A 10,601-nucleotide genomic window follows, 5' to 3' on the forward strand; every position below is an offset into this window, starting at 1 on the left:
CACCCCCTTCCTCCTCGGCCGGCCGGCCCGGGATCCGCCGCCACCTCCCCCGGCTGCCCCCCCCCCGCCCGCCTCCCCGGATCTCTGTCGCTCGGTGGGTCTCCTCCTTCCCGCTGCCGCTCTCTCCGTGTCTCCCTGCGGGGTCCCTTCGTCTCCGTCGCCCTCCCGGTGTCTCCCCTGCCTGCCTCCGCCTCTGCCCTGTCTCTCTCCCCTGCGCGTCTCTATCTGTCCTCCTCCCGGTCCCCGTCTGTCCGTCTCCGTCTCTCTCCCCCTCCCACTCTCGGTGCGGCCCCCGCTGTCTCGGACCCGGGCCCGCGCCTCCGCCGCGTCCCCGGCTCGCCCGGGAGCCCGAGCTCCCGCCGCCCGCGGCGTGCCGAGAACTCCCAACTCGCGGCACGCCGCCCCGCTTTGCGAGACTTTCGCCCCTCCTCACACGTGACCCGCGCCCCAGTGCGGAGGCCGCGCGCCCCCCCCCCCCCCGGGCCCGGGCCCCCGGCGGCCCGCGGGCCCCCGGCCCGGGCCCCTCCCCGCAGCCCGGCGGGTCTTCCAGCCCCCTTCCGTCGGCCGGCCGCGCGGGGCAGAGCCGGGGGCGGGGGGCTGCGTGGCCCCGCTCCTGCCCCCGATCCTGCCCGGGTTTTCCTCCTCCCTCCCGGAGCGCTCCTCCCAGAACCCATTCCGAGAATCCGCTCCCGGGTTTCCGGGCCCCCAGGGACAGGTCGGTAGGGTTCCTCCGAGCCGGGAAGGGGGTGGGTGGGAGAGGGTCTGTCCTGGGTTCCGTGGCTCCCGGCCTCGCGGCTCAGCGCTCCCCTTCCCCTTCCAGGAGTACCCGCACTTAAAGACCCGACGCACCGTGCTCGGGGAGACGGAGGTGGCCTGGCTGGAGGGACCCTCACGGCCGCCTAGACAGCGGCGCCTCATTTTACAGACTGGGAGACTGAGTGCCAGAGAGGGTCATGAGCTTGCCCAAGGTCACGGAGAGGTGGCAGAGCCGGACCCAAACCCAGTCTCCGGTTCTCTGCGCCCGCATTACTCCGAACTGTCTTTGCAAGGGAGGATCCCCGCCCCGGCGTCCCCCCAGGTCTGGGCCCCACACTCTGGGCTGCGGGGAGTACACTCCCCGGCCCCTCACCGCCCCTGGCCACCCCGACCCTCTGAGGAGGGGAAGTGCTCCTCCACCGGTGGTGGGAGGAGAGAATACCTATAGTTAGACAGCCAGAAGAACTTCCCCGAGAGCCTGGCCATCTGTGGCTAGTCTCAGTTAAGAGGCGGACAGACTGAGGCACCCCAAAGCCGGATTGAGAATTTATTGAAGGTGAAATTTCCTCCAGCTTCTCCTCCAAGCTGATCCCGGAGCATGTGTCCCGCACACTAACCACCATGACAGCCTCCCTTCCCCGTGCCTCGTCCCCACCTCCAGTCGGGATCCAGTCCCAACTCCTCAGTATGATGTACAGTCAGGCCCCACCTTACCCAGCACCCTATATACCCACACATACGCCCTGATTCCCACAGATTCCAGAACATACCAGATGCTTCCGCACCTCTCTGCCTTTGCCCGTGCTGTTTTTCCTGCCTGAAGTGCCCTGCCTCCTCCCCTGCCCAGAGAATTCCTGGGGCCCTCCGAGCCCAGTCTCCCCGCCACTTGCCCTGGGAGGGCCTCCTGACGCCCGAAGCTGAAGTCGTTCATTACCCACTCATTCATTCATCCAGCCCTGGTGCCCCGATTTTTTATTTAACCTGTTTGTAACACGGGGTCCCTAACAGTCCCGCCCCCTCACAGGGGCAGATTAAGGGAGGTAGATGCACAAGGAATGCACAGCTCATAGCAGGTGTTCAATAAACGTGACCATCTCGCACGGCTCATAGTAGGTGTTCAATAAACGCGACTGGCCCTTTCTCAATCCTCCCTTCCACACTGTGCAGAGCCCCAGGGAGCACTCCATGCCCCCTCCCTCATGACTCTGCGGTGGCCTCACCGGCAGGCAACCAGGACTGGGGTTCGCGTGAGTCTTTCGTGTGAACCGCTGGGGGGAACTTAGGCAATCGGAATCCTGGGTCGGTGGCAGAGAAGTGCCTGGTCACTGTCACACCTTTCCAGGGAAACTGGAAGGATTTCAGGGGAGGCAGATGACCTGTGTGGACCCTTCACCCAGCCAGAGGCCTGGCCTGGTGGCTGCCCTGGGAATGCGGGGTGCCAGGGAAGAAGGGAGGGGCAAGAAGGGGGGGGGGACAGAGGTGTCTGTAGACCCAGAGCCTCTGTTCCTGTGGGATCAGTCCTGATGCTAGGTCACTGGGCACAAGATTAAGGAAAAGGTAGAGGCTCGGGGACAGTGACGTTTGGGAGACAGGAGAGGGAGGCCTGGTGGCTGTGACACCATAGGGTTGAGAGGAAACGTTTGGTCATGGCCACCTTGCTCGTTCTGGGACCCCTCTGGCTCATCTCCTGTAAGGAGGGTCTGGTGGAGGCCGACGGTGGACTGAGAGGAGGTGCGGTGAGGCAGACAGGGCAACTCCAGTCAGAGAGAGGTTCAGGGACCCCAGGAAGAAGAGTCCCCTCCCCACACCCAAGCCTTGAGCGCCTCCGGGCGGCTCTCCTCTCCTCTCTGTGCCTCGGTTTCCTCATATGTATGATACCCTATCATATCATAGGACAATACCCCCACTGTTGAGACTAGAGGGAGAATTCGCTATATTTGGGAAGGGCAGGGGTGGGGAGGGGGCGGGGGGAGGGATGTGAGACAGGAGCGCGGAGGCCTGAAGGGGCAGGGGAGAGAGGCTTAGATGTCAGAACCTGGGTGACCCCCGGCACGTGGCTTGTCATCTCTGGACCTCAGGAGCCTCACCTGTGGTGGGACAGTCTGGACTGGGTCCCCGGAGGGTGAGTAGGCTTTGACTTCATCTAGCACAGAAGCACGCCCCGGAAGGAGTGAGTAGAACGGGCCCCCTCGAGTGGTTCCATTAGCCCAGCACTATATTACAGGCCTTCGGGGGCCCTGTCCCATTTAGTCCTTGCAAGAACTCTATGGTGCAGGCGCTTGTTACCAACGGGGAAACTGAGGCACAGGTCATCTTGTTGTGAGCGGCGGGGCCCCGGGCGGCCAGGGACAGCTCTCTGGAAGGGCGAGACTTGCTCTGAAGTTGGACGGGTAATGACGGCGAAACCTTCGTCCGCCTGGACGTTTTGCCAAAGCCCCCCTGCCCGTTTCCCACTCTCAGATTTGATCCTCGCAATGTCTTTTTTTTTTTTTTAATTTTTTTTTTCAACGTTTATTTATTTTTGGGACAGAGAGAGACAGAGCATGAACGGGGGAGGGGCAGAGAGAGAGGGAGACACAGAATCGGAAACAGGCTCCAGGCTCCGAGCCATCAGCCCAGAGCCTGACGCGGGGCTCGAACTCACGGACCGCGAGATCGTGACCTGGCTGAAGTCGGATGCTTAACCGACTGCGCCACCCAGGCGCCCCATATCCTCGCAATGTCTTTATGAGGGAGAGTCTACGAGCGTCCCTAGTGCACAGGTGAGAAAACTGAACTAAGACACGGAGAGAGGGAAGTGCCCAGGCTCACTCAGAGAGTAAGCAAGTGTCTGAGCCAGAAGTGGAACCGATTCCCAGTTTCTGGAAAGGTCGTTCCAGGCCAGCAGGGCGCTCACTGGTTGTTTCGCTCTGGGAGCCCAGTCAGGCCTCCCTGGTCCCACGGGGGCCTTGAGAGCCTGTGCAGAGGGCAGGGAGGACTGGAGGTGAGGGGGCTTGGGCCAAGCAGGTTGGACACCTAGAATGGGGGAGGTGGACGGGAAGGGCCGTTTCAAAATGCCGGAGTCACAGAGCCCAGGGGTTTGGGGCTTAGAGAGTTCCTTAACATCTGGCCAGCCCATTCTACAGATGGGACAAACTGAGGCAGCCCAGCCGCTTAGCTTGGTAATCAGACCAGGACACAGCTGGCCTGCCTCAGAACTCTAAAGTCCCAGCAGCCCCGAGGGGGTGAGGACCCACGGTGGGGAAAGGGGCCACGGGGGTCCAGCGGGCCAAGACCCAGCCCAGCAGGCCGTGCCCTGGGTATGGAGGACCGAAGGGGTCTCTCCCGCCCTCCACTCCCACCCTCGCCCACCCCCCAGCACTCAGTAGTCACCAGGGTGGAATATTTTAGCACCTATAGAAAAACCGCCACAGACGGCCTGTGGCAGCTGTTGCTAAGGAAACGCTCCCAAAATAGCCCCCCTCCGCCAACCTTTCCCGCTGCTGCTCATGCTGTGGGGAGGGGAGGAGGCCAGGAGGGGAGGGGGTGGCACACGAACCCCAGACCCAGCTTCACCCACCCACCCTTGCCCCTGCTGCCACGCTGCCCCAACACTGGGGCAAGCCAATGACCTGGGCAGCCACAGGTCTGCAGAGGGGGCAAGGGCTGGCCCGTGGCCTCGACCACAGTCCTCGGCTGGAGGAAGGTCACCCAGATGAGGGGAGGTGGGGGAGAAAAGAGCCGCTGCACCCCAACCCCCCCCCCCCCGGCACACTCCTCTACGTGCACCATCACAGACCTCACCGTTTTACACATCCACTTGTGCACACCACAAGTACAAACGCACAAATGCCACCCCCCCTCCCCAGATATGCCTATTCACCACCCAAGACACAAATAGACGCACGGGTAAACACATATGCCTCAAATACACAACACACACCTGCAAAAACATACCCACAGCCATAAATACGCACATTGACATACACATACTCAAATATGAATCCCAAGTACACACAAACACCAGTGCATGCACGCATGCCTGGCACACGCGCGCGCGCACACACACACACACACACACACACACATCCCGAAGTATATACAGTCTCACAGCCCGTGAATATACAAGTGGACAAACACGTGCCCAGCACGTGGCGTCCAGAGCCCCGAGTGGTGTTACCGTCGGGTTCTGTGCAGAAGCCACGCGCGCCCCAGGGCTCTCCAGACATCCTCACTTAGTGGAGAACTCCTGTGATGCGGCCACGGAGTAGAAGATTAGGAGGAGGTGTACAGGAGCGTGAGTAGAGGTCGATGTCTCTGCGAATCCCTCGAGTAGGCGGTGGCGGGACCAGAGGATCCCTGGTGCCTGGGAGAACTAACCTGGGTCCACTTCTTGGGAAGGGGGCAATTCCGGGAGGGAACTGCAGACCGGAAACCTCCGGGCCTGGAGAGCTGGGAGCCCCAGGTTCACCGGGCATCTGGATGTCACCAGGCCTGAAGCCAGGGCGGGTGGGGGTGGGGGCGGGGTGAGGATGAAGACAAGAGGACCCTGGAGTGGCAGCAGTGATGGTCCTTAACATGCGCACAGCGCTTTGCAGTTTACAAGCCACCTGACACTTGTCATTTCACATAGTTGGTAGCGGCTACTCTGAGTTATCCGTGGTGCTGTCCCATCTCTGCCGCACGGGAGGGAGAGGGGACTGGAAGACCACGCGGCGAGGCACTAGCAGAGCTGGACCCGGAGCCCAAGCAGGTGCCAGCACCCAGCTCCACGCGCCTGCCACTCGGCTGCACTGCACGAGCTGGAAAGCAGGCCAGCGGGGTGCAGGGCTTGCCTTGGCCCCTGATTCGCCCTGTGATATTGGGGAGCAGCCAAGCCTTCCATCTCCCCGCCAGGAAAGCTGAGAGCGGACCCCGGGGGTGTATACGCTCAGTAGTTTGTAGCCACAGGGCTAGAGAGAGGTGCCTGCCGGATGCCCTCAGAACGGCACCGCAAGGAGGAAGGGCACCGGTCGCTCGCCTCCGCACTTGGCCAGCCACCCCTTTCCCACACCCCCCGGCCCCCCCCCCCGCCCCCGCGCACCACGCGCACCACGCGCTCCGTGGCTCCGGTTCATCGATCCGGGTTCCGGGTCTTCGCTGACGCCTCGTCACTCGGGAGACGCGGCGAGCGGCTCTCGGTTGCCTTGGGAACCTCGCGGCGGCCCAGGCGCGCGGCGCACGACTCTCGGAGCGCGGGGCGCGGGGCCTGCACCGCGCGCGCGGAGTGTGGCCTTTGATGTCTCAGAAGGACACCTGTCGCCGGGAGCGAAGGGAGGGGGTGTCGCAAGGTTTGGTATGTTTCCTTTTTCTATTAATTGAGGTGTAACTTACAAGCCGTAATACCTACATCTTAAAGGGTCCAACTCAGTGGATTTTTACGTGTGCATAAAACCTGTGATCACCGCCCGGATCAAAACAGCGCCCCAGAAGGCTTCCTCGGGCCCAGAGGTTATTTTTAATTGTCTTTTTTGCACTTCTCCTGGAATAAACCGGCGAGGGGATGATCGCCTTCTGAGAACACGGAATTTTCGGAATTTTCTTCTTTTCTCCTGGCTCTGCTTCGCCAGGCCCTCTTTGGGCCTTGGTGTCCCCTCATGGAAGCCAGGGACTGGTTCCCCTTGTTGAGCGGTTTCCTGCTTGCAAAGCGCTTTAGAGACTTAGCTAACTTTGACTCCGATAACTAACCTATGAAGTCAGTACTGGGTTCACACCCAGGTTACCCATGAGAACCGTGTGACTTGGAAAGAGAAAGCGAATTGCCCAGATTCGGACAGCTCCTCAGTAAGTGGTGAAACTTGAGACTTGAACAAAGATCTGTCTAACCTTGATGGTCATTCTTCACCCCCCTCCCCTTTCCCCCATTTATTGGCCTCTTTTAAAGATCTATACAAATAAAATAAGCTGGGAGAGCGGGTCGTATCCCATTTCTGTGCCTTGGGGCACATCGTTCTTTCTATTTGGGACTCCTACTCATTTCTCCCAGGTTTTGTCCTTCAGGCAAGCTCCTACTCATGCTGCAAAACCCACTGGGGCATCGTCTGAAGCCTTCCTAACTGCAGTCCTCCCTCACGACTCCCCCCACAACCAAGGGTAATTAGTCTCTCCCCTGTGTCATATTTAACTCTTGCACGGACCCCGCCTCCCACGGTGCCCCAGGGGCTCCTTGAGGCTTCCTCTTTGTTCACCCTGCAAGGCACCAGCACACAGCTGGTCTTCAACAAACGTGCTCGGAGCTAAAAGCAGAGGTTTTGGAGCCTTGGTTTCCCACTGTGTTAAAAATAGGGCCGCACTCGCTCTGCTGAACGTCGCTCAAGAGATACTGGGGGGGTGGGAAGCTTCCAGAACACCTGGGCAGAACTGCAGGAGGAGAAAGGCTGCCCGCAGCCCACCCAGACTAGGTGAGGGAATGGACTTGTCCGCCCCTCCCGAATGACGCCTGGGGGGGGGGGCTGCCCGGGAAGAGTTCATTCCTCCTACTGGGGGGCGCCCACTCGTGTAGGCCAGAGGATGCCATAGCGGCCCCCGGTGACCCTAAGGGAGTCCTAGGAGCTGGGGCCCATAGCTCCCCAGTGTTTCCAGGGCCCTGCCCAGCGAGAGGCAGCCAATTCACTGGTGGGTCTCCTCGGGACAGTGCTTTTCACTCGATAGCCGCACTTTCCTTCCACACGGAATTTGAGGCAGGTGGCAGGCTATTCAACTGGGCGTGTAACAAAGTGTAACAAAGGGCGAGGACCAGGGAGGAAAAGAGATTGTTACACCCATTTTCTTTTCCCCCTATAACTCAGTAACCCCCCCATCCTCTCTCCTTTGACTCTGAATGTACAATTTGCATTGTTAATGAGGAAAACAGAACCCTTGCCCTTTGAGTTGAAGGACATTTCCCTCCTGGCGCCCCCCCCCCCAACCGCATCCCCGACACACCCACCCACCGACCGCAGACACATGTTGGGTGTCGGGAAAGTGAGGCTTGCCGGGATGAGGGATGTGCCCAGAACCACCCAGCATCAGGGAAGGACAGTGTCAGCTGGTGCAGGTGGCCTAAGTGCGGGCATGAGCCAGAGCCAAGGGCTTTCCCTCTTCTCCACGAGGAGCTTTGAAAAGTGTTCCAGCTTAAAGATGGGGTGAGGATGAGAAAGGCAGGGCGGGTCACTAAGAACAGAGTGGTAGGACTTTGGAGGGAGCCGTCTACGTGACCTGGGGGAGCAAGAGACAAGTTTGAGCCTCAGTTTCCTCATCTGTAAAATGGGCGTGATGAGCTCCCTGTCTTGAGACCTAGGGAGTACCAGTTTCCTGGGGACGCTGGACACTAGAGGCCAGGAGGACCACGTCCCCCGTCAGCAATACTTTTCCCTTCATTGTCCCCATTAACAGGTGGGAAAGCGAGGCCCAAGGAGGGGCCCTGGGAGGCTCAAGGCCACGGGGGCCACCCAGCCTGGGATCTCTCTCCTCCTCCACCACCACGGTGGCCATTCCTCAAACCTACCCTGGTCTCAGCCAGTTCCCCTGGGACGGGGAGGGGGCTTGGAGAAAGAGAGGGAAGAGGAGAATTCTAGCCTTGTTCCAGCCCCCGCTGGTAGTTGGGGCTGCTTCTCGGGAGGACAGATGTTTCACCAAATGGCAAATGCACGTGCTTTTCCCTGGCTTGGGGAGGAGGTGGGCGCTGAGAAGGAGATGCCAGCTGGTAGGGCAGAGAACCGTAGCCACACCTGAGGGGTTTAAATAGCCACCGCCTTCTCTGGGCGACGCTGGAAGAGAGGCATCTGGGCAGGACTGGCGGCGGGGGGGGGGGGGGGCGGCGGGGTTGGGGGGGAGGAGAGAGCAGAGCAGCCCATTCAGAACCTGTCACAGCCCCGAGACGAGTGCCTGGCTCCTCCTTCCAGAAACACTTGGCTTCCGCACCTCACCTCCCTGGACCTCCACAGCTGTCACCTGCAAAACGAGGATTGCAAGCCTGCTTCGGAGGGTGTCTGTGGAGGCTGAACGGATAGAAGCAACTAACGTGCCGACGCATGCAAGGCACCCGGTCACTGCTCAATACTTGGCGGCTGTTGTTACTCCAACCTCCCTGCCAGGGCAGAAGTCCCCCCGGCGGCATCCTTGACAAATGGACACCCACTCTCTGTTCACCCACCTCTGGTGACAGGGATCTATCTCATCATCCCCTATTGACAACCCACAGTGTCGTACATTCATTGAATTGCATAAACCCTGGGGGTGCCTGGCTGGCTCGGTAAGAGAAGCACGCGACTCTTGATCTCAGGGTCGTGAGTTTGAGCCCCACGTTGGGTGCAGAGATTACTTAAACGCAAAATCTTTTTTTTTTTTTTTTTTTTAAAGCCACGAATCACATAAACCCTGGAGCCAGACTGTGCTGGAATCCAGGCTCCAGACTTAGGGTCTGCGTGACTGGAAGCACATCACCTAACCTCTCTGTGCCTCGGTTTCCCCGGGTGTAAAATGGGAGTAATAGCAGTACCTCCCTCGTAGTATTGCTTATATCAGTGCTTCTCAAACTCCCGTGGGCCCCTGAATCAGCCAGGGATCTTGTTTAACCACAGATGCAGATCCATTGGGCCTGAGGTAGGACTGAAGATCCCTTTTTTTTTTTTTTTAAGTTTATTTATTTGTTTTGGAGAGAGAGAAAGTGGGGGAGGGGCAGAGAGAGGGCTCGAGAGAGAGAATCCCGAGCAGGCTTCGCGCTGTCAGGACGGAGCCCCGTGCGGGGCTCGAACCCACGAACCGTGAGATCGTGAGCTCAGCTGAAGTCAGATGCTTAACCGACTGAGCCCCCGAGGAGCCCCGGGGGCTTGAGATTCTGCATTCCCAGCAGGTGATACAAATGTTGCTGGCCCTCGGACCGCATTTTGAGTCTCGAAGGGCTGCCTTGCCCTAGGAGTCATGGTGAGGGAGCCACGGAAGGGTGATGAGTAGGGGCGAGACAGATTCCATGGTAGCAGAGCCTCTCTGGCCGGGGCAGGGATGAGGCTGGGAGGAGGCCGGTGTTTTGGAGAGAAGATCCTGGGGTCAAAAGGAGGGTGGTAACGAGGGGCCTTAGCTCATGCCCTCCACTCTTACAGATGCAGAGACCAAGGCACAGCACTTCACCCTTCCCGCCTCCCAGCCTGCCGGCCAACAGGCCGCAGCCCCCTGGAGTCTCCCGGCCTGTGTTCCCGGTTTACATCCTGTCACACCAAGAAGAGGGAGACACTAGTCGCGGCCCCCGGGTCTCCCTGACGGACATCTTTCATACTCACAGCAACCTCCTTTCACAGATGAAACCACTGAGGCCAAGAGCGGGGGAGGGAGGCCCACAGCACTCAGGCCGGAACAGAGGTCAGCCTGACCCCAAACCCGAGGGCCATCTTTCACCAGCTTCACCGCCCCTACTGGGCGGGTCAGGACAAGGGGGCTCTGGCAGTGGACAGGTAAGAGCGCGGGAAAGGAGGGAGGCCTTGAACCCCAGGCGGATGCTGACAGCGGCAGTGGGTCACATTCGCGGGGCGCTGCCAACCCTCTAGGCTTAGGCCAAACGCTGGCGCGCCCCGCCCCCCCATCCACCCTGGCCCCCGAGTTATAAACCCTGGAGGTGGATGAGGGGGCCCCCGGCGGCGGGAGGGGCGCGGTGGCCCGCCCAAGGTCACGTGCGGGAGGCCCCGGGGCCGCGGCGCTGGGACGGGAGGGAGGCGGGATCTCGGGCGGCGGCGCTTCCTGGCTCGCCCGGCACGGCTGCCGGCCTGGCCACGTCACCGCCCGGCCGAGGGTGCGCTGGCGGAGCGGCGGCGGCGCCGGCGGGGAGCGCGGGGCTCGGAGCGCGGGACCCAGAG

This window comes from Lynx canadensis, chromosome B4, assembly GCF_007474595.2.
Source record: "Lynx canadensis isolate LIC74 chromosome B4, mLynCan4.pri.v2, whole genome shotgun sequence".
Taxonomy (NCBI): Eukaryota; Metazoa; Chordata; class Mammalia; order Carnivora; family Felidae; genus Lynx; species Lynx canadensis.